The 20,328-nt window shown below is 48.5% G+C and overlaps 1 long non-coding RNA gene across 1 annotated transcript in view; it reads right to left on the bottom strand.

Annotated features, from left to right (window-relative positions):
- Nucleotides 1-20,122, bottom strand: part of LOC144312846 (uncharacterized) — a 29,063-nt gene extending 8,941 nt beyond the window's left edge. Inside the window, exons 1-2 of the long non-coding RNA XR_013378478.1 lie at nt 19,955-20,122; nt 9,922-10,003 (exon numbers count right to left, since the gene is read on the bottom strand). This is a non-coding gene — a long non-coding RNA (uncharacterized LOC144312846). The remainder of the gene's footprint in view (nt 1-9,921; nt 10,004-19,954) is intronic.
- Nucleotides 20,123-20,328: the final 206 nt, after the last annotated feature.

The raw sequence follows: 20,328 nt of genomic DNA, 5'->3' as shown, positions 1-20,328 counted from the left end.
TCCCAGGCGCTGTTGCCAGGTGTTGGATGTAGAGCAGTGTAACAGGCAGGCGGCCTTTGCCCTCATGCCACTTAGAGCGGGGTGGGGTGGGGAGAGAATGAGTGAAATCACAGACAAACAGTAACAAAACAATACATCACGATGAGCACTACAAGCAAGACACTCAGGCGTGGAGCTCAACAATGTCACAGGTGGGGAGCAGAGACCTGTAGAGTACAGTGGACATGAGAGCCTAGAGCAGCATTTCTCAATCTCAGAGCCTTGACCCTTCTGGGCTGATGTCTGGAGTGGAGGTGCGGCCATCCTGCCCATTGCATGATGTTTAACAGCATCCCCCACCTCTACCCACTGGATACCAGTAGCCAATGGCCTCCTGCATTGTGGCAAGCACAAATGCTTCCAAGACATTGTCAGTGCCCTCTGGAGAAGCCAGAGGGGCCCAAACCACCCTCAGTTGAATGTGAGTCACACAGATTTGTGTTTGAGTTTCCCCTCCACCATTGACTCGCCATGATGACTCTGGATCGGTAATTACACCCTCGGAGCCTCTTCCCTCCTGTGTGAAATGGGGTGTTACTAGAAGGAATAACATCCAGCGTGTTGTCATAAGGAATAAAGGAGGTAATCCTGGGCCAGAGTGAGCCCTCAGCAAGGTGGCGATTACTGCTGATGCCATCATCATTACAAATCTGTCCTTACAACTGGCCTCTGGCTCCCTGGGGACAGAATTGGCGTGGGATCTTGTCTGTGTCCCCAGCCCACAGCACAGAAGCCAGGACTCCTTAGCAACCTGGTGCACTTCTGCAGCAGGAATGTGAACAGTCCCCACACACAGACAGGACGGAGGAGACCCTCATGGCCAAGTCAACGGCTGTGGTTTTGATCCCAGGGAGCCCCAGTGCTCACTGACTTGACATGTGCCAGAATGAGGGTTTTTTAAGTGATGAAGGAGGTGGCTCCTCCCTGCCCTGCTAAGAGAAGGCTGTGCTCTTTGGAAAGCTCATTCCCCCACAGGGAGTGGCCGATGAAAGATAATATTGCCTTTGGTCTTCCTCTTCTCCCTTAAACAATTGAAGGGGCCTTTCCTTTTCCCGTTTGGCTGGTTTGAAGCCCCTAATTGGCCTTCACGCGTCAGATCTCGCCTCTGTGCAGGCTTTATGGTTCAGCCAGCACACCGAGGCAAGTTTGTTTTCAGATTTCCATGCCAATCCGGGGCGAGCGCGTTGGCATTTCGTGGCCTCTCCTGCTCTTCCGGAGCACTTCATGGGACAACTTTCCATCCCCCGCAGGACTGGATGTGAGGGGATAAGAGTGTCAAGAGCTTTCTCCAGCTCCCTATTCTGCTTTCTCAGGGAGTGTGTGATCTTGGACACTGAGTGCAGATTCCACTGCCCCACCTCGTTGCCCTGAAACCCCTTACAGATCTATTAGTCTAGATTTGTTCTATCCTTACAGAGCCCCAAGTAATTCCTCCATGGGACAGATAAAAGCAAACCAAGAAAGGAGTCTACCTTAACCGTTTCCTCTTCTTAGGGAGTATTTCAAATATTGTCCCAGACCTTACTCGCCCCAGTGTCTGGATACTTGTTCAAGCCCCTCACTGCTTCCAGATCCTGTCTTGAGGCCATTTTGGCAAGAGAAGTAAGGTCTGATTTCAAAAATCTTTCAAAAAATGGTATTTCCCCCAAAACTCTATTGTTCAAGATTCTCCGCTGGCACCACGGTGGTGACAGTAAAGGAGAAGGCCCATCCCTCTGTGAGTGCCATAGAATACTTGCCCAAAAATGCCCAGTGAATATTTGTTGAGTAAGGATGTGGCCTTGACAGGGAGATGAGAGCACAAACATCTATTGAACACCCATCGTGTACCAGAATTTATTGAGTGCTCAAGGTACAAAGTGCGACTCTGCAGATAAACTGAGTCTTGGTGGAGATGAGGCTGTCCGCAGAAAATGATCCTGAAATGGTATATCATTCAGGAAGTGCAAAGAGAATGCTAGGTGCCCACAGAGGGGTGGTACTCTGCCCAGGCTAGGAGTTGGGGAGGCCTTCTTAAAAGAGGTGACGCCCAATCTGAACCATGAGAAATGAGACTAAGTTAGCAGGAAGGATGTTAGACAAGGACCAGAGGAATGAAAGGCATGAGATCTGTGGGCATTTCAGCAACTGGGCTTGACTAGAAGGTGATGGAAAGAGACACGAAGTGGCCAAGGGTGAGGCAGCAGGCAGATGGCCGAAAATGAAGGGCCTATGTGGCAGACACACAGAGGAGCGGCCCAGACCCTGCTGCCCAGCTGTCGGTTCCATCAGGGCCTGCCTCAGCTGGCCAGCCCGAGGCCCCCACCCATTGGGGTAGGCTGGTCTGGAAGGCCTGGCCATTGGGGCCCACCTTGGGGAGACGCAGAAGGGTGATGCTCGCACCTGAGCTCCCCACCACACTGTCTGGGATTTTTTACTTCTGCCTCTGCCCAGGCCTGCATCTGCCCATGTCCTTAAACAGATGTTGATCCTATATAAACATCTCACACCCCAAACTCCATCCCCGGGTCTGCTTCCGGTGACCCCAGCTCTCTCCAGAAGAGCGGATATATCTGACTGGTCAGTGCCGCAGACTCAGGGTTCTGGGCTCCAGCAGACAGGGGACCACTGTCTAATCTGTGCTCAAGGCTTTGCGGGAAGCTCGGGGTGGCCAGTTCTGGGCTGGCTGGGAAGCCTTTGGTGGCCCTGTCCTGTGGGCACTGGGAAAAAGCGTCCGCATTCTGCTTCCTGTGCACGCAGCACTCCCTACCCAGTTTTAATCAGTATTAATGGGTCTTCGTCTATCTGAACCCTCAGTTCTGGACATGGGCAGCAAAAAAGGGTGTTATTTTTCAAGGCCTCTAAAATACCCCAACACTCACACTCCAACCCTTTAAAATGTCTTGATGTACCAGTTTCTCAGCACCCAGAGAATATCAAAAATAAATGACATGTGTGTCATTCTAATGAAAAGCTACAATCCCACCATAGGAATCATGGCTGTATCATTCAGTGAGGGGTTCTACGTGCGCTCCGGGGATGATGGACAGAAGCCTCAATTTAATTACAGCCTCAAATTGCATAATATTGTCTTAGTGGTGAGCCACAGCATGTTTACACAAGGGAGAAGGCCGGGGAACTTAACCTCCAAGTATTCTGCAGTAGGAATTCAGCCTAATATTTTGAGACTGAAAACTACAGGACATTCAAAAAAAAAAAAAAAAAGAAAGAAAGAAAGAAAAGAAAAGAAAAAAAGGTAAAGGGTCTTTTTCTCTAGCAGAAGGAAAAAAAAAAACAAACCAGATGAACATCTTTCTTGGATCACCTGCTAGAGGCTAAACAAAATGGGACAGTGTCCCCTGAAGGAGCATAGGGTTAGGAGTCCGTAGACCTTGCTCCCGACCCACCACCTTGAGGGCTTGCTGAGCAACCTCACTTCAGACATTTTAACTCTTGCAGCCCATTTCTGTATCTATAAAATGGCTATGATACCTGATAAGCTCTCCTCACAAGGGGCTTATGATCAAGAGTGGTGTTTGACTATAAACCATACTAAGAGATACCATTTGTTGGGTGCTGTGCACTAAAGATAATACTATGCACCTTTTGTGGATTTTCACTCTATGAAGTTGTTACTGTCATCCCCATTCAACGGATGAGGAAACTGAGGTCCAGAGAGCTTAAGTAACTTTCCCAGGTTCTCACGACTCGTAAAAGCAGAGCTAGATTTTGAACCCAGATCACAGACTCCAGATCTATCTGATCCCAAAGCCTATGCTTTTAACCACCCTGCTCTACACCTTCTAGGCTGAAAACAGTGGGAGGGAATAGACAAATATTGAGTGTCAGACGTGTCCCTAGCCCTGCCTCAGGTGAGTCATTAACCCTTTCTGGGAAGCTAGAATAATGGCCCCCAAAGACGTCCACACCCTACTTCCTGGAGCTTGTGAATATGTCCTGATACGTGACAGAGAGAAATGCAGGTGGCAGGTGGAATTAAGGCTGCTAACCAGCTGACCTTAACATAGGGAAAGTATCCTGGACTATCCATCTGGGCCAAAGGTAATCACAAGGGTCCTTGAGAGTGGAAGGGACAGGCACAGGGGGTGAGGTGCTGTGATGGGAGCGCTCATCCCATACTGCTGGCTTTGGAGCTGGAAAGGGGCCAGGAGCCAAGGTATGCAGGCAGCCTCTGGAAAGGAATGTAGCCCCGCTGGCATCTTGAGTTTAGTCCAGCGAGGCCCGTGTTGGACTTGTAACCCACAGAGCTGTAGGATAATAAATCCGTGTTGTTTCAAGCCAGTAAGTCTGTAGCAATGGGTTACCGCAGCAGTAGAAGCCAATTCACCGTGCTCCCGACTGTAAATGGAAGGCTTGGGCTTGAAGCTGACCGCTCAGGCTTTTCAGCCTCTGACATCCCCTGAGCTTGTGCTCTGTACAGTTCTTTCCAGAGCATGGGAAGAAGCACAGGAATAAGTGACAAGAAGTAACTTGCCCCTGGAACATAATAGGCAACCAGCCCAGGGCCAAAGTCTCAGCTCATGCCCACCCTACCCATTGTCCTCTGCCCTCCTCCCTCCTGCACCACTCCGCCTCCTACCAGCACAGGCCCCTTCCAGACTCCGCAGGCCGCTCAGTGGGCCTGGAGCCAACAGTAGAATGGAACAGCAGCCCTTTGATCCTCATACCTTGAGTTCCTGCAAAGCTGTTGTTATGCTGCTTGACAGACATTGGTCCAAAGGGGTTGTTTATTTTAAACTATAAGGAATAGGGGGCACCTGGGTGAGTCAGTCGTTAAGCATCTGCCTGCAACTCAGATCATGATCCCAGGGTCCTAGGATCGAGTCCCACATGGGGCTTCCTGCTCAGCGGGGAGTCTGCTTCTCCCTCTCCCCGTGCCCCTCTCCTCTGCTCATGCTCTCTCGCACGTGCTCGCTCTCTCTCAAAAAAATAAATAGAATCTTTTAAAAAATAGAATATAAGGACTGAAAAGAAACAGGAGGAGCTGAGAGTGAGCTGCAGGGATTCTCCTCCTCCTCCCTTTCCCTGACCTGCAGCTGCTCCACATTCTGGACACATTCCAGAGCGTCTTGAAACAGAACCCTGCCAAACAGCACGTGAGCCTCTTGGTGGTCCTGTATCACATTCTCAGGAGCCATAAGAGACTTAAGTGGGAAGGAGTCAGCCAGGTGTTGGGGCTGCTGCTGATCAGCAAGGGGTCATTACCTAGGGCCAAGGTCTCCAGGTATTTTGAGGAAAGGGGGTCTTAAGATGGACACCTGGAGGAGGATGGGAAGGGGGTGAAGTCTCTGAGCAGAGGGGGGGAGACTGGAGGCCCTGTGTCCCTCAGACTGGACCTCCTATAGGGAGCCTGGCTGGGGTCACCTGCAGCGTCTTGGACAGCTCTGCAAGAAGAGACCCATGGCCTTAGTCACCACATATGACTATTCATAGGAGCACAGGATGACAGACTTGCAGGCTGGAAAGTCTGCTCTTGTACCACCTTCTCTACTTTTGCCAGAAGCATAAGCCCTCCATTCCCCTCTTGACAGAGCGTTTTCTTTAAATGACTCCATTTTTTCTTCAAGAAATTTATTTTCTAAAGGACTTTTTTTAAATCACTTTCTATAGTAGAAACTGCTAGTACTCTTTTTGGTCTTCCTCCCTTTCCAGGCACATGGGAAGATGCTAATCCTGACACTTCCTGCCCTCTCCACATGAGCTGCCCTCAGTTGAATGGAGGAGGCTCATGATGGTTTTAGCCAATGAGTTATGGAGGAAGTGGTGTGCGTTTATTAAAAAAACACAGAACGATTCTATTTATTTTTGCACAGTTTTGCATACTCTTTCAATGTATCCATGAATCTGTCAATTTTAGAAATATCTGGAAGTCTCTGGATATAGCTGCAGTATTACCTCTGGGGAGGCACCCAAGAGGGATGGGGAAGAGGGAAGAGTGGTTAAAAAAAGAACTTTAAGTTTACTTGTGTTAAGTTTCCACAAGGAAAACATTTGAATGTTACTTATATAAGTAAAAAATTAATTCTAAGGTGCAGCAAAATTTAAGAAGGAAATACAACAAACAGGTAGGTGATGCAGGATCTCTATCTTGAAGCATCTGAAATGCCAAGCTAAAGGTTTGTGTTTGCTGCTGTAGGCAGCCAGAAGCCGAGGAAGGTGTGTGCAGGTGGGCCAGAGAGGCCCCAGACTGGGCCATTCTGGGCTACGATGGTGCCTCCTCCTGGGGGACATGAAGAGTGGGTGAGTGAACATGCCTAGAGTGCTCCCCAAGAGCGCGGGATCCAATGAACTGCTGCTTTCCACTCCGGCCACACTGGCCTTTCCCATTTTCAAGAACATTCAGTGCTTTCTGCCTCAAGGTTTTCATATGTGCTGTCCCTATTCCTACCATTCTTTTCTTCCTCTTCTCCTCATCCTTCAGAGCTCAGCTTACATATTAGCAGCTCTGTGACACCCTCCATGGCCTGCCCTCTAAGCACTTCCCCAGCCAACTGTGAGTGTCTGTTAAAGCGTCCCCTTGGTCTTCTTCAGAACACTTGTCACAATTTGTAATCCCATCTGTGGGCTTTTTAAACTTTTACCTGTTTAAAGTTTACCTCCCCCCCACCCCCCGCCACTCAGAGTATGCAAACTCCACTAGGTCAGGAACAGGATGTGCTACCAAATGCTGTTCCCCAGTGCCCATCAGAGTTCCCGACACAAAACAGAAGTAGAATAGCAGTGATAACAATAATGATAGGAGGGCTACTATTTATTGAGCACTTACTGTGCGTCAAGCATGTTTTCACATGTATTAACTCGTTCCGATACCTCAATAATCCATTTGAGTGGGCATTAATATTGTCTCCACCTTACAGATGAGGAAACTGAGGCATCACAGAGATTAAGAAATTTAACAAAGGTCATACGGTGGAGCTGGAATCCCATCTTTCGGTATACCACGATATTTTATTAAATGAGGGGTTAATTAGTTAACATAATGCGGGTTTGTGGTGTTCCTGGTGTCCTTTTAAGCCAAGCATTGCAAGTGCGATTTGTTTTAGAATAAAGGAGAATGATTAGCCTACTCAGTAGAGTGTGTGTTGGGAGGTCATGGCCCTTGGGAGGAGGAGGAGGCCACTGGACTCCCCCGAGAGGCAGTGAATCAAGCTCTGTGTGACAGGGAAGGTGGCAAAGCTGTGCACCCACAGGGCACGGTGTGCTGGCAGCGATGTGAGAAGCTCACCCGGCTCCAGACCACAGAACCTGGTGCTTGGGACAACGCCCCCTGCCAAGCCCAGCCAGGGCCAGAGCTCTGAGAAGGGAGTTCTGGGAGCAGGGGGGACCTGGCCACTCTGGGGAATGATGCCAAGGAAGTAGGAGAAAGCGGCCTCTGAGTTAGGTGAGGAAGATGTCTGTTCTGTCCTGGCCTTGAAAGGCAAGCCCTTCCTGAAAGCCACCCTGGCCAAGTCCTGGGAGGGGGGTCCCAACGGCAGCCAGCCAGGACTCTATTTGCAGAGAAGCCCAGAGGAAAAATAAGCCCAGTGGAAGGCACAGCTAAGTTCACGCCTTCCGGGCACGTGCCAGGTACTGTGAGAGGGGCTTCGGACCCACTGTTTCCTTTCTTTCTCAAACCTCAACCCCCGCAGAGGTTCCTGCAATGGTCATTTAGACAATAAATGTTTATCAAGCTCCTGCAATGTGGATGAGTCAGGTATTATGTTTAATTCTGTTTTACAGATGAGGGAAAAGAGACTTGGAAAGGTTAAATAATTTGCCCAAGTTAGATATTGGCAACTTTAGAACTTAAATTCAGGTCTGCTTCATGCCAAAACTTCCTTCTTTACCTCTACTCTGATCCGCCTTTTAACCTGAAACCACTATATCTTTCTAGATGTCAGGTACAATGCTCTACCACCTTTACTGGGAATTAGCCAATAAAGTACTATTGCCTGGCCCATAATAAACGGTCTGCAGATATTAGTATATATTATTCTACATATTACATGTTTATCTATTGGGATGGTTAATTTCATATGGCAACTTGGCTAGGCCACAGGTATTTGGTCAGACACATCTGCATATTGCTGTGAAGGTATTTTTAGATTAGATTAACATTTAAATCCAGACTTTGAGTAAAGTAGATTACTCTCCATGAGGTGGGCCTCATCCAATCAGTTGAAGGTCTTAACAGAAAAAAACCTGACCTCCCCCAAAGAAGAGAGAATTCTGCTTTCAGACTGTCTTTAGACTCCAACTGCACATTAACTCTTCCTTCGGTCTTCATCCTGCTGGCCTGCCTGAGGATTTTGGATTTGGCAACTTCCACAATCACATGAGGCAATTCCTTAAGATAAATCTCCTTCTCTCTCTCTCCCTCTCTCTCTCTCACTTTCACTCTGTCTCTTTCTCTGTCTTTCTCTCTCGGACCACATGACACCTCCATGCAGGAATGAGCTGGCGAGTCCACTGACATCCAGCCACCCGTGTGGCTCAGTGCAGGCTGTGTGATGGTACTGGAGGTGTGAGGAAAGAGCCACATCCAACAGCCAGAAATCACTCGGCTGGTCCCAAGGTCACCACTCACCAGCCAGGTGACCTGGAGATTTCTTTCAAAGGTCTCAGCTTTAGTTTCTTCCTTACCAAAACAGTAGTAATAATAATTACTCCAAGGGTTATTGCAAAAATCCACATGAAATGCCATAACATGATATTATTTTATGAGTGGCAGTTCTTCATCCTCTGCAAGAGGAGTCCAGCTATTAAGTAAATGTAAGCAGTTTCTGGGCTCAACTTCAGAATAGGGTCAGCCCTGGGTTGCGCTCTGGAGTCGGCCTGGATGGTTGATGGTCACCAGGCATGTGCCTCACTGCAGCTGATGGGGGGGTGGGCGCTAATCCGGTCTAATGTCCCCTGGAGGCAGGCAGCCAGGGAGGAAGGGGTTAAACTCATGGCCCCACTCCAAGGGAGAAGCAAGCTGGGCTCCGGCATCATCTGCACTTGAACTCGAGTGTCTGCCCTTCCCCATCACCAGGTAAGGTCAGCTGACAGCTAGAACCTAACCAAATAATTCAAGGGCTGGGAGAGCCAAGCAACTCAGTCACAGGTCCTCCTAAAGCTGAGGCCCTCTCACCACAGTGGACGATCTGGGAGACATATAAAGACTGGAAAGAGAAATTAATTTGAAAAACACAGAGAAAGCAACGGCAGGATTCTAATCAGAGAATCGGGCTGCCAGCAGAATGTCATGTGTCTCTTGGAATTCAAACCGGATGCATCATTTTTGCCATTATCTTAGCATGGGGGAGAAATGAAATGCATTTTCATCTCAACAAACTCAGTCACCACCTCACTCCATGACATTGGGCAAGTCATTCAGCACCTGAGTCTCGGTTCCCCCTTCCAGAGAGAAACAAAGGGCTACAAAATCAGTTTGCCAAACTCCAGGCATCAGACTTCTGTGATCACGAGCTTCACCGTACATAAGCACCCCGGTGACTATTGTTTACTCAATGTCGCTCTTTCTATATTTAAAAAGGAAATTCTCTATCACCCCATAAACGTCAAAAGAGAGCCTCTTGTGTTAAAATTTATAATGAACACATAATTATTATGATTTTTATATTTCTCACATGCCAGTCCCCTGCAATCACACCCGTCCTATCCTCAGGAATCACTGGTCTCCAGAGCTGGCATCCGGCCAGTGAAAGGCCTTGATCCCTCGCAGCATTGCTAACACCCAGGGAAGCCTCCCTGATCCCCTACAGCAGGCTAGTTCCCTCTGCACATCCCCAGTGAGTCGTTTGTCTTTCTTTTCCCTGCTCATGTGCAGTGGCTGAGTGTATGTAGTGCCAGACAACCTGCGCTCCAGAGGCGGTGCTGCTACATTATTAGCCTGCTCACCTTACGTAGTGTTGCTTTCCGTCTCCACGGTCAGTTTCTTTAGCCACAAAATGAGGTTAATTTTTTCTTCAGTGAATGGAATCTGAAAAAAAAAAAAAATGTTGAAAGTAATTTAGGTGAGAAAAGCAGAAGATACTTCCGGTAGTAGCCCCAAAGGCTCGAAGTCAGGGGAAAGAAGAGTCTATCCGAAGAGATAGGAGCATGTTTACGTTACGCAATAATGCACATTACGCAATAGAATTCGTGTTGTTCAATAGAATTATGATGGTCATTACTGATACTTACTGATCGGTTACTATTGTGTTAAGGGCTTCAGAAGCATGATTTCAACTGATCTTCACAAGCACTGTTATTCCCCCTTTACATGAAGAAATAAAAGTTCAGTGAGGTGATGAGTCTGGTCCAAGGAAGCAACTAGAACATGACAGAGCAGGGACTGATCTCGAGTCTAGCTGACTCCAGGGCCCCTGCTCACAACCCCAATGGCAGGGGGTTTCTGAACTGGGCACTGTGGTCATCACTCTTTCAGGCTCGCAGCTGACCACCCACTCCCTTCCACAGGCTCCGTTGCTTGTCCTGCGACAAGTGAATACAATTCCTGATAAGACACTGAAACACGTGCCTTATCTCATGCAACTGTCAACTTCCTCTTGAGTCAACCCTTTTCCTATCTTTTCCTTTCTGACCCTTCCTGCATGCATCATCAGATTAAAGTGCCTGAGCTAGGCCTTCATCATGGAAGCCAATGCCCCTCCCTCTGCCAAAGAGTGCCAGTGGCTCTGGGTGACCGATGGCACAAAGCACCAGTGAACTTGGTGACTTCTAAAGGGAGTTCCAGTGTGGCGCCCCAAGAAGAGAGCAGCCGAGAGGGCAGGCCGGCTTCATCTTTACTACGCAAGTATTCCCTGCATAAAGTGTCACACGTGGGAAACTTACTGACAGAATGGCATTGGGCGTGGGTTTCAGAGACCCAAGCTTGTTCCTGGCCATGCCACTAAGTAGTGTCTCTGGGCCTCGGTCTCTCCATTGGGACCATGGAAATGGCCAGCCTGTCTCACAGCACTGGTGGGGGATGCAAAAAAAGACAGTGGACAAGACTAGTGTATACAAGCAAAGTATACATGAAGTGTACATGTCAACAAACCCACAAAGCATTAAGATTAAAAGCATTGTGTCCCTCTAGCATTTGAAACAACCTCTTTCCCCTTCCTTCCACACATCCTGGTTTCCATCAGTGCTGATCTCCTGTTCATGCCTGTTTCATCTTCCTTGCCCCACTGGATGCCATCTCCTCCCTCTCCATTGATGCAAATTATAGGAGATCTTTGGGCACTAACCTGTCCTCTCTGATCCAACAGCCTGGCAGCTGATTTGGCATGACCTGGAGTAGCTACTAGCATAGATGCATCTGCCACTTCCGTGCATATGTATGTGGTCTTGGTCTTCATCACCTTTCTGTCTCTTCCCCAGAGATCTCTGGCCATCCCTCAACAGGCAAAGCTGAATGGCCTAACACCTCCATTGTTAGACCTCTATGCTCACAAGCTCTCAGTAGAGGCAGCCACAAGAGGGTGACCATAGCTCTGAGGACCACCCTGGGCCAGCCTAGCCACCTGCTGCAATGGCCTCATGAAAGGGAAAAGATGGACAAGCCAACAGCTGGAGGGACAGGTCAAGGAGATAAGGGTTCTGATTGAAATATTCCTTGTCGGGAGCCAAGTCATTGGCATGATGCAAGCCTTTTTTTTTTTAAGCCCTGAACGAGGGGGATCAGACCATTCCCTAAGCCCACAGATGATTATCCTGGGCAGGAACTGTGGCTCCTCAGCAATAGCAACCTCAAGGGCATCAGGTTTTTAGCTTCATTCTGGGGCTGCTGGGCCAGTGCTCACCTGTCCCAGGTGGTCAGTGATTATGAATAAATAAATGCCTTAACCTGGAGGAGCTTAACTCTGGGCTTTGAAATTTAATTCCTTGTGCCTTCCACCACAAATGACCCCTGTCTCCCCATTGCTGGAAACTAAGACTGCCAATCTTCCACAAAGCTGAATTCTAGGTATTTTAAATTAATTAATTAATTAGTTTGTGAAGCATAAATAGACGTGAACCTCGTTTAGGAAAATTAACACACATGAAAGAACTCCCCTGGCGTGAGAATTCACATCACAAATGGTTGACTCTTTGAAGTGAGGTCCCTGTTCCTGTTGGGAATATAATGTAACTGAATTACAAGAATTCAGTTTAGACACAACTTTTCTGGAATATGCATAATAGAACATAAACGAAGGTCAACTGGGAGCCTCAGTGTCAAAAATCCTTTCTATGGAAAGATGGCAGGATAATAATTCTCATATCTTAAAGTACATCTGAATCACCCAGAGAGTTCATTAACATGCAGGTTTGGGGCAATGAGGCCCAAGAATCTGCATACTTCACCAGCTCCCCAGTGATGGGAAGCAACCAATCTGAACCACACAGTCAGAGGCCCGGAGATAACTCTTCGGGTGGCTGTCCTCCTCACCTGAACAGTTCCCCCAGACCCTGTATGTTTGGAGGTTCAGCCCCTGGCACCTTCTCAGTCAGAGGCCATGAAGTCAGATCCCCTTTTCACCCAAGAGTTGGACCCCAAGCTCCTGTGACTTCTCAGTCACGAGCACCCCAGATATGTAAGGTACTAGTTCCTATAGGTGAAAGCTCAGGACTGAAATGCTCTGCAATTATACAGTTGGGAGAGCAGAAGACAAAGAGGGGAAATGACTTGTCCAACAGCACATGGCAGCCCAGATGGGCAAAGAAGGCCCTGTCTCCTGATCCCTCTGCCAGTGGCTGCACGGCCTCCAGGTCTCCACGAAATGGCCCTTCCTCGGAGAGTGAGCTCAAGAAAGACTCAGGCGCCGAGTTCCATCCCGCTCCCAGGCCCTGCCTTTCTCCTCCGCACTAATCACAGTTAGTAGCTATGTATTGTTTCTCGATGTTCTTCCCCACTAGACAGTGGACTCCATGAGACAGGGACCTGCTTTTATACCCTAGAGTTTGTAGCATCTCACCCAGGGCTCAGCATGGATTTCAAAGTCGCTAGCTATTAGTTGGATGCATAGACAGACAGAAGTTACAGTTGTCTCTCCTACATAGCAGAAAATAGGAATATTGAAAAGGAGAGGGGTTTCCCCACAACCAGGAGCAAGTCCGTGCCATAGGGTCAGGGAAGCCAGAAGAAACAGTCTCCCTCAGACCTTGGCCCAGAATTGGACCAAACAGGCTCTGAGAGCAAGCCTTCCAAGTCATAACAGCCTATATATTTTTAAATTTTATTTGGTGAGTCCAGAGTATGGACAGAAGAGAGTGCACTTCACCCTTCCCCTTCTCCAAAAGGGGCCAGGGTCCCTGAGGCCACCCAGCTTTATGGTTTCACATCGCCCTCTAGCGGCCAGGATATGTCACCTGTGTGTGATGTTCATGGAAAAGCCCCTTAAATAAATTTGTAGGTCGGCCTGGCCTGACTATAATTAATAATTTACATATATACGAAATGTATTAAATCCATTGAGCTAGTCGTGGATCCATTCAACAACTAATCACCTTGCCTAGCACATGCCTGAGACAAGTGCCAGGTAAAAGGATGTAGCAGCGAGCATGCCAGGTGTATCCCCTGTACGCTTTTGCCTTAGAGGGGGATTGGGACATTCAGTCATCACACAAAACTGGGGGAGAGACCCCTGGGAACAATTGTAAGGAAGAAAATATACAGAACATGAATATAAAATATGACAAGCGGTGGACCCTCTTCAGGCAGGCTTCTCTGAAGAAATCATGCTTACGCTTAGATGGGAAAGACAAGAATTAGCAAGATGAACGTACGGAGTGGATGGGAGGGAAGGAAAAGGCAAAGATTCCTGGCAAGAAAGAGTTCTGTAAGCATGAGGCAGAGAAGGCCCGGTAGCCTGGGGTGGGGAAGGGCACAGGACAAGGAGACTGAGGAAGTAGGTTGGTATTATTACTCCCATGACTTTCCCATTAATTAGGGAACTGAGGCCCAGAGATGTGACACGAGTTGTGGTTTCATGGCTTCGGAGCAGTAATGGAGAGAACAAGGGTGGCCCGGGTTGGTACCACAGGGTAGAAAGAGCTGTGTGGTCATCTAGGGGGCCAAGGCACCTGAGCATGAGAGAGGGGACCACACAGCTCATCCAGCCCAACAAGCACTCGGGTGACAGCTGCTCGAAGGTCCTTGCAAGGTCACCTAGGCCTCCTGTCCATTTGACAGGTGAGAAAACACCCAGAGAATGGGGGCTCATGTAGCAGAGAACGGAGAAGCATCGGCTCCCACATCACAGATGCTCAGGCCTGGAGAACTTGCTGTTGCCAAGATGCTCCAACCTGGCAGCCCAGCCTCAGGCAAAGGTCCAGTTCTTTGAAAGAGCTCCACCTCTCCTCAAAATGCCCGAATCTCAGTCTCTGAGTACTTCAGTCCTAGGATCCATCTGCTACCCCCTCAGGGGCAGAGGACTCAGAGTCCATATGAACGAGCTGTCCATCCACCCCAACCCTGCCCTCCAAGCTGCTCCAGCCCGTGCCCACCAATTGCTGCCACACTAAATGCCTGCCGTGTCCCTTGGCATGTTGTACCCTCCTTCCTGCCTGCAGAGACTTCTCCCTAAGACCCCTTTTTTCCCTCCTCACAGCCTGGCTGACTGTTGCCCATGCTCTGGGTCTTATCTTGGACTCCATCTCCCCCAGGATCCCCTCTGCTGGACTCCCCCATCAGAGCACCGATCACGCTGCCTTCTGACTGCCTGGCTCCTTGCTCATCACTCAAGTGGACCTGAGATCAGGACCGGAGATCAGGACTCCATACATCTCATTTTCTTTTGTGTTCCTAGCAGCTAGCTCAGTGCCTGGCACTTAGAAGGTGCCCGGAACTGTTCCTTAAATAAATAAATGAAGGCAAATAAGTTACTCTGACCCGAGTCACCTGCTGTTCACCACCCCACACTGCCTTCACTGCCTTTCTTGCCTCTGTCACTCTGTGTCAGAGTGTCTGAGACACTCTGTGTCTGTGTTGGTCTCTGTGCCCCCTATGTTTAAAGGGGGCCTGCTTACTGCTATAATCTGGTCTAAGAGAAAGAAGACCACTCCGTCCCAGCCCAGGCAGCAACTCGTCATCCTTATTACTAGTGGCAGCTGCTGAGTGTCCCCTACTCTCCCTTGGAAAGTGAGGAAAGTGGAGAGAGAAGCAGTAAGGAGCAGTCTGCATTTCGGACTTCTCAGGCTTTCTGTCTACCACCAACACTGTTATCCTGGAGAAGAGGAATGCACTTGAAAGATGCATTTTCTTTCTTATCGCTTCCAACTGTTTGGATCTCTCTGGGTGAACCTACAAGCCAGAACAGACCTCAAGGCCAAAAAAAACATAAGGTGGCCCCACAGTGAAGCAGCTTACCCCCCAGCTTCCATGCAAAAGGGGTCCTTTGCTCAGTCAATGGCACCCATCTATGGAAGGCCTACCATGTGCCACGCTGTGGTAGGTGTTTTCAATAGGCGGAAAATAGTCAGACTTCATCCCTGCTTTCTGCAGAGCTGCCACTCTAGCAAGAAATGAAGAATTAACCAACTTATGACACAGTGATTCGAGGATAATTAAGATGCAGACCAAGGAGGAAATGGGCAAGGTGCCAAGAGGACACAACCTGAGTGGTCTGGGCTCACCTGGGAGGTCAGGCAGCTGCCCTGAGGCTGTGACCTTGACTTTCCAGTTGAGAGCTAAAGGAGGAGGAAGTGTTCATTAGGCAAAAAGGGAGAGTGTGTGCATGTGTGATGTGTGTGTGCCCACATGCACACAGGTGCACGCAAGCATTTGTGAGCATGAATAGCCATTGGTTTGGTGTTGTATGTGTGCATGCATGCACATGTCTGTGTGAGCGCACACACCACGTATATCGCGTACCCTTGTGCCTGTGTGCATATCCGCATGCACACATGCGCTACAAATGTATCTATGGCCATGCGTGCAGATGCCTGAGTGTGTGTGGCGGGGGGGTTCCCAAGTGCATGTATGTCTCCTACCTAATCAGACAGTCTTTAGCCTCTGGGCCTCCTTCCTACCATAATAAGTTGTCATGATGAAGCAGATTTCAGGACTTCTTTGTATGGAACCATGGTTCTCAAACCATTTCAGGTCATTTCAATGACAATAACAGCTAGTCCATGTTAGTTGTGTGGCAGCCATCGTGCCAGCCAATTCATGTGTGCTCTCTCATCTACTCCAGCAACTCCAGGAGGCAGGCATGGCTACTGTCCCATTTTGCAGAAGGGGAAACAGAGGCTCAGGAAGACCAAGGGTCTTCCCCAAGGTTACCCAGCAAGGTAGTTCTGGAGCTGTGATTTGATCACAGGTCTGTGTGACTTCAGAGCATGCACTCCAATCTACGGAGCCCACTGAGCTCCCTTTCCTGTCTTGAAGGCAAGGGCAACAGAGGAGGCCCATAGGGCAAGTCCCCTCCCGCTGCTGCTGCAACAACACCCTCCCAGCCTTGAATCAAGTCTTCAGTTGAGCCCTGCCCCAGTTCAACCTCGGAGTCACCTTCTGACCTTGGTAAAGTCCCTCCTCCTTCGTGGCTCCTGAGAATTTCCCCAAGCTCTGCCATCCCACGGTGATAGCTTTGCTCTGCAGGTCTCTGTGGGCAGGTTACATCATCTCTCAAAGCTGTTTCCTCGTCTCTGCTAGCTGGAGCTGGAGCTGGAGCTGGAGCTGGAGCTGGAGCTGGAGCTGGAGCTAGCGGTGGGGCTCTCTGCGCAGCACTGTCCTGGGGATTCACGGTTCACCCATACGAACCTGTCAGCCCCCTGACCACCTCACACGCCTGCTCAGCAAACTGTGGCTGCCACCAATGCCGAGAACCCAGCGGACCAGGGTTCAAATGCCCACTCTGCCTTCCCATGGTCATGTGGCCTTGGCAAAAACTACTTTACTGTCCAACTTTCCTCACTTATAAAACAGGAATAAAAATAGTACCTACCTCATGGGTTTGTTTGAGGAATAAATGAGATAATGCACTGAGCACAAAGGGATTGCCCGGCAAATGGTAACTAATATTATTTGCATATATTGTGCAATATTGGAAATAAGGATTACTCGGGGTCTAATTTTGTTCCATTTTGAGGTTTTAGAATACAAGGAGGCATCTGGTTTGACCAGGTTTGCTAGAAATTGGTTTGTAAAAAATGTTTTCTAAAACCAGACCTGACTCCTGGGTCAATGGAAAGTTAGTTTCCCTTAGGCTCTGAGGCCAAGCGGTTCAGTGCAGCTTACTCTGGTGCTAGCTCACAGTTCTGTTAGGTTCAAGGCCATGACCATGAGTAAGTAATTTGCTCTTGCCAGAAACTGTAATCATAGTCATATTCTAAATATTTATACTGCAAGAAACCTAACCTGTCCAACCATCAGGGGCCACAGGGGCCACTCACTCACTCAATGGAGTTCATTCACTCATCCAGCTCAGGATTGTTGACCATGCACCTGGTGCCAGCCCCTGGGCGCTCGGCCTGCTGGTGGCAGAGGGGACAGTAGCTGGTCCTGGGCTGTGCGGAGTGCTGAAGAGAAAGCGGGCATCTGATGCTGTGGCCTGTCTGAGCTGGAACCCACCCTTGTGGGTGCATCTCAACTAACACACACATTTAACAGATAGGGTTAACAGAAAGAAGGGGGAATGAGAGCCACTGAGATCCCAAAGCTTCAACAGAACCCTGCTCTCCTGACTCCTAGGGCACCGCCTCTCACCCTGAGCCTGCTCCCTTACTCCCAGACACTGCAAGGCTTCGGGTCCACCGCACAGAGAACGGTGAGTTCTTGAGACAACTTAGTCCACACATCACCCCAAATGTTGACAGTAAGAATAAAAAAGCAACCTCATTAACAACAGTATGTACCATTTCCTGGAGGACCACTGGGTGCCAGGTAGTTTGTGAGGGATTTTATATGCCTAGCATTTACTACTCAAAACCACCTCACTGGGATGGTCATTTTTTTTTTAAGATTTTTACTTTTTTATTCATGAGAAACACACACAGAGAGAGAGAGAGAGAGAGAGAGAGAGAGAGAGGCAGAGGGAGAAGCAGGCTCCATGCAGGAGCCTGATGCAAGACTCGATCCTGGGACTCCAGGATCACGCCCTGGGCCGAAGGCAGGCACTAAAACACTGAGCCACCCAGGGATCCTCTGGATGGTCATTATTATGTCACTTTAGGGAAAAGGACCCTGAGGCTCAGAGAGGATTTTTCCAAGGCAGTACAAACAGAAGTTACCTCACCATAATTGAATTTAACTATGCCTGACTCCAAAACCAAAGCCCAGGACCGCCATGCAATGTCCCTCGGTACACAGGGTGCAAGGTACAAGCCCTGCAATACCCTCCTCTGAGCTCATCCAGGCTGTCAATGGTTTGATCTCTGCTTCCAAGAGGGAGGAAAGAGTGGGTGAGCAATAGGGAGGCTTGATATCCAGGCCTAGGATTGAGCACCCACTAAGATCCCAGACTGTGGCAAGCTTGGGGTGATACAGGTGGAGTGATGGAGTGCTCACTATCTGGACAGACATACAGACTGTTCTGACTCCTGTCCCAGGCTCAGTGTGGCACCAGATGCTATGAGGTAACCTGTGGCATGTGACATGGAGCAAACCATTTCCTGTCCTCTACAGAGGGGACACCAGAGAGTGATTAAACCCAGAGCCTCTGGAGCCAGACTGCCCAGGGTTAAATCCTAGCTCTGCTCTCACCTGATGCATGACCCCATGCAGTATTAGCATTTACTGAGTGTCACTTGCCTGTTCTGTAAAATCGAGATAATAATACTTATTTTATAATACAATCAAATAGGTATTATGAGGACTAAATGAATCACCATTTGGAAAGTGGTGACACAGAACAGTACCTGACACAGAGTAAGGACCATACACATTTTTGTTAGTTTTTTTTTTACATTATTCAAACTTGAGTTAATAGTACCCGATTCTTTGAATGAAGATACTTGCTATAAAATAATAGAATGCCTGGCAAGTGGCTTTAACAAGAAGATTTTATTCAGGGATCCCTGGGTGGCGCAGCAGTTTGGCACCTGCCTTTGGCCCAGGGCGTGATCCTGGAGACCCGGGATCGAATCCCACATCAGGCTCCCAGTGCATGGAGCCTGCTTCTCCCTCTGCCTGTGTCTCTGCCTCTCTCTCTCTCTCTCTCTCTCTCTCTCTCTGTGTGACTATCATAAATAAGTAAACAATTTTTTTTTAAAAAAAGAAGATTTTGGGAACCCTGGGTGGCGCAGCGGTTTAGCGCCTGCCTTTGGCCTAGGGCGCGATCCTGGAGACCTGGGATCGAATCCCACGTCGGGCTCCCGGTGCATGGAGCCTGCTTCTCCCTCTGCCTATGTCTCTGCCTCTCTCTCTCTCTCTCTCTCTCTCTCTCTGTGACTATCATAAATAAATAAAAATTTAAAAAAAAATAAAAATAAATAAAAAATAAATAAAAAAAAATAAAAAAAGAAGATTTTATTCTTCCATAATGAGAACCCTTTGAAGGGCAATTGTTTCAGGCTCAAGGATGTCTTCAGGAACTCAGGATTTTTTCATCCTTCTTCCCAATATCTTCTGCATATCATCGATGCAGACCTCATGTCCCAAGATGGCTGCAGCAGCTCCAAGCATCACATCCTCATAAACTCACACCCAGAAACAGAAAGGAAGGAATGTGGGGATCTCTCTGGCACATATTGCTTTCTTATGAAGAAAGGAAGTATTTCCTAGAAACCTCCCAAAAGACTTCCCTTATCTGTCATTAGCCAGAATAGGATCATGTGATTGCCCTAGTCACTGTAGAAAGCTGGAAAAGCACAATTCTGCTATTTTTAGCCACTACCTACAACAGAGTTCCATGGCAGAGAGGATGGGAGGAAGAAGAGCTGTTGAATGAGCAATCAGCCTGCCTTGCAGAAGAATCTTGAGAAGGAAACCAGAGAAAAGGTACACGAATGGTGCAACACATACCTACACATACTGAAGATATTGTTCTCATAAGTAATAACCGCAGTGCTAATCTCTGTAGCTAGGAGGTAGAGCCTACAGAAAAAGCAGGGTGCCGATAATTCTAGGTAGTCCCGTTCTTTCCCTATGGACGAGGCAGGCAAGGGAAAAATGAAAGGAAGCCAACTGCCTCATGACCCTGACCACTAACACTGACATTATATGACCTCACAATAACCTAGACCCAGGGAACAATTGGTCACCAACTTCCCCTCTCAGTTTGTGGGTTATAAATAAAGCCTGGAGGGGGAAAAAAATAAAGTTAGTTTAAGAAACAGTGATATAATCCCTCCGAGAGGAGAAAACTTTTGTTTAGAAAACACTCTGATGGGCCATTT

This window comes from Canis aureus, chromosome 4 (assembly GCF_053574225.1).
Source record: "Canis aureus isolate CA01 chromosome 4, VMU_Caureus_v.1.0, whole genome shotgun sequence".
NCBI lineage: Eukaryota > Metazoa > Chordata > Mammalia > Carnivora > Canidae > Canis > Canis aureus.
Note: the sequence above shows the minus strand (reverse complement) of the source record. Positions and strands in the feature narration are given on the sequence as shown.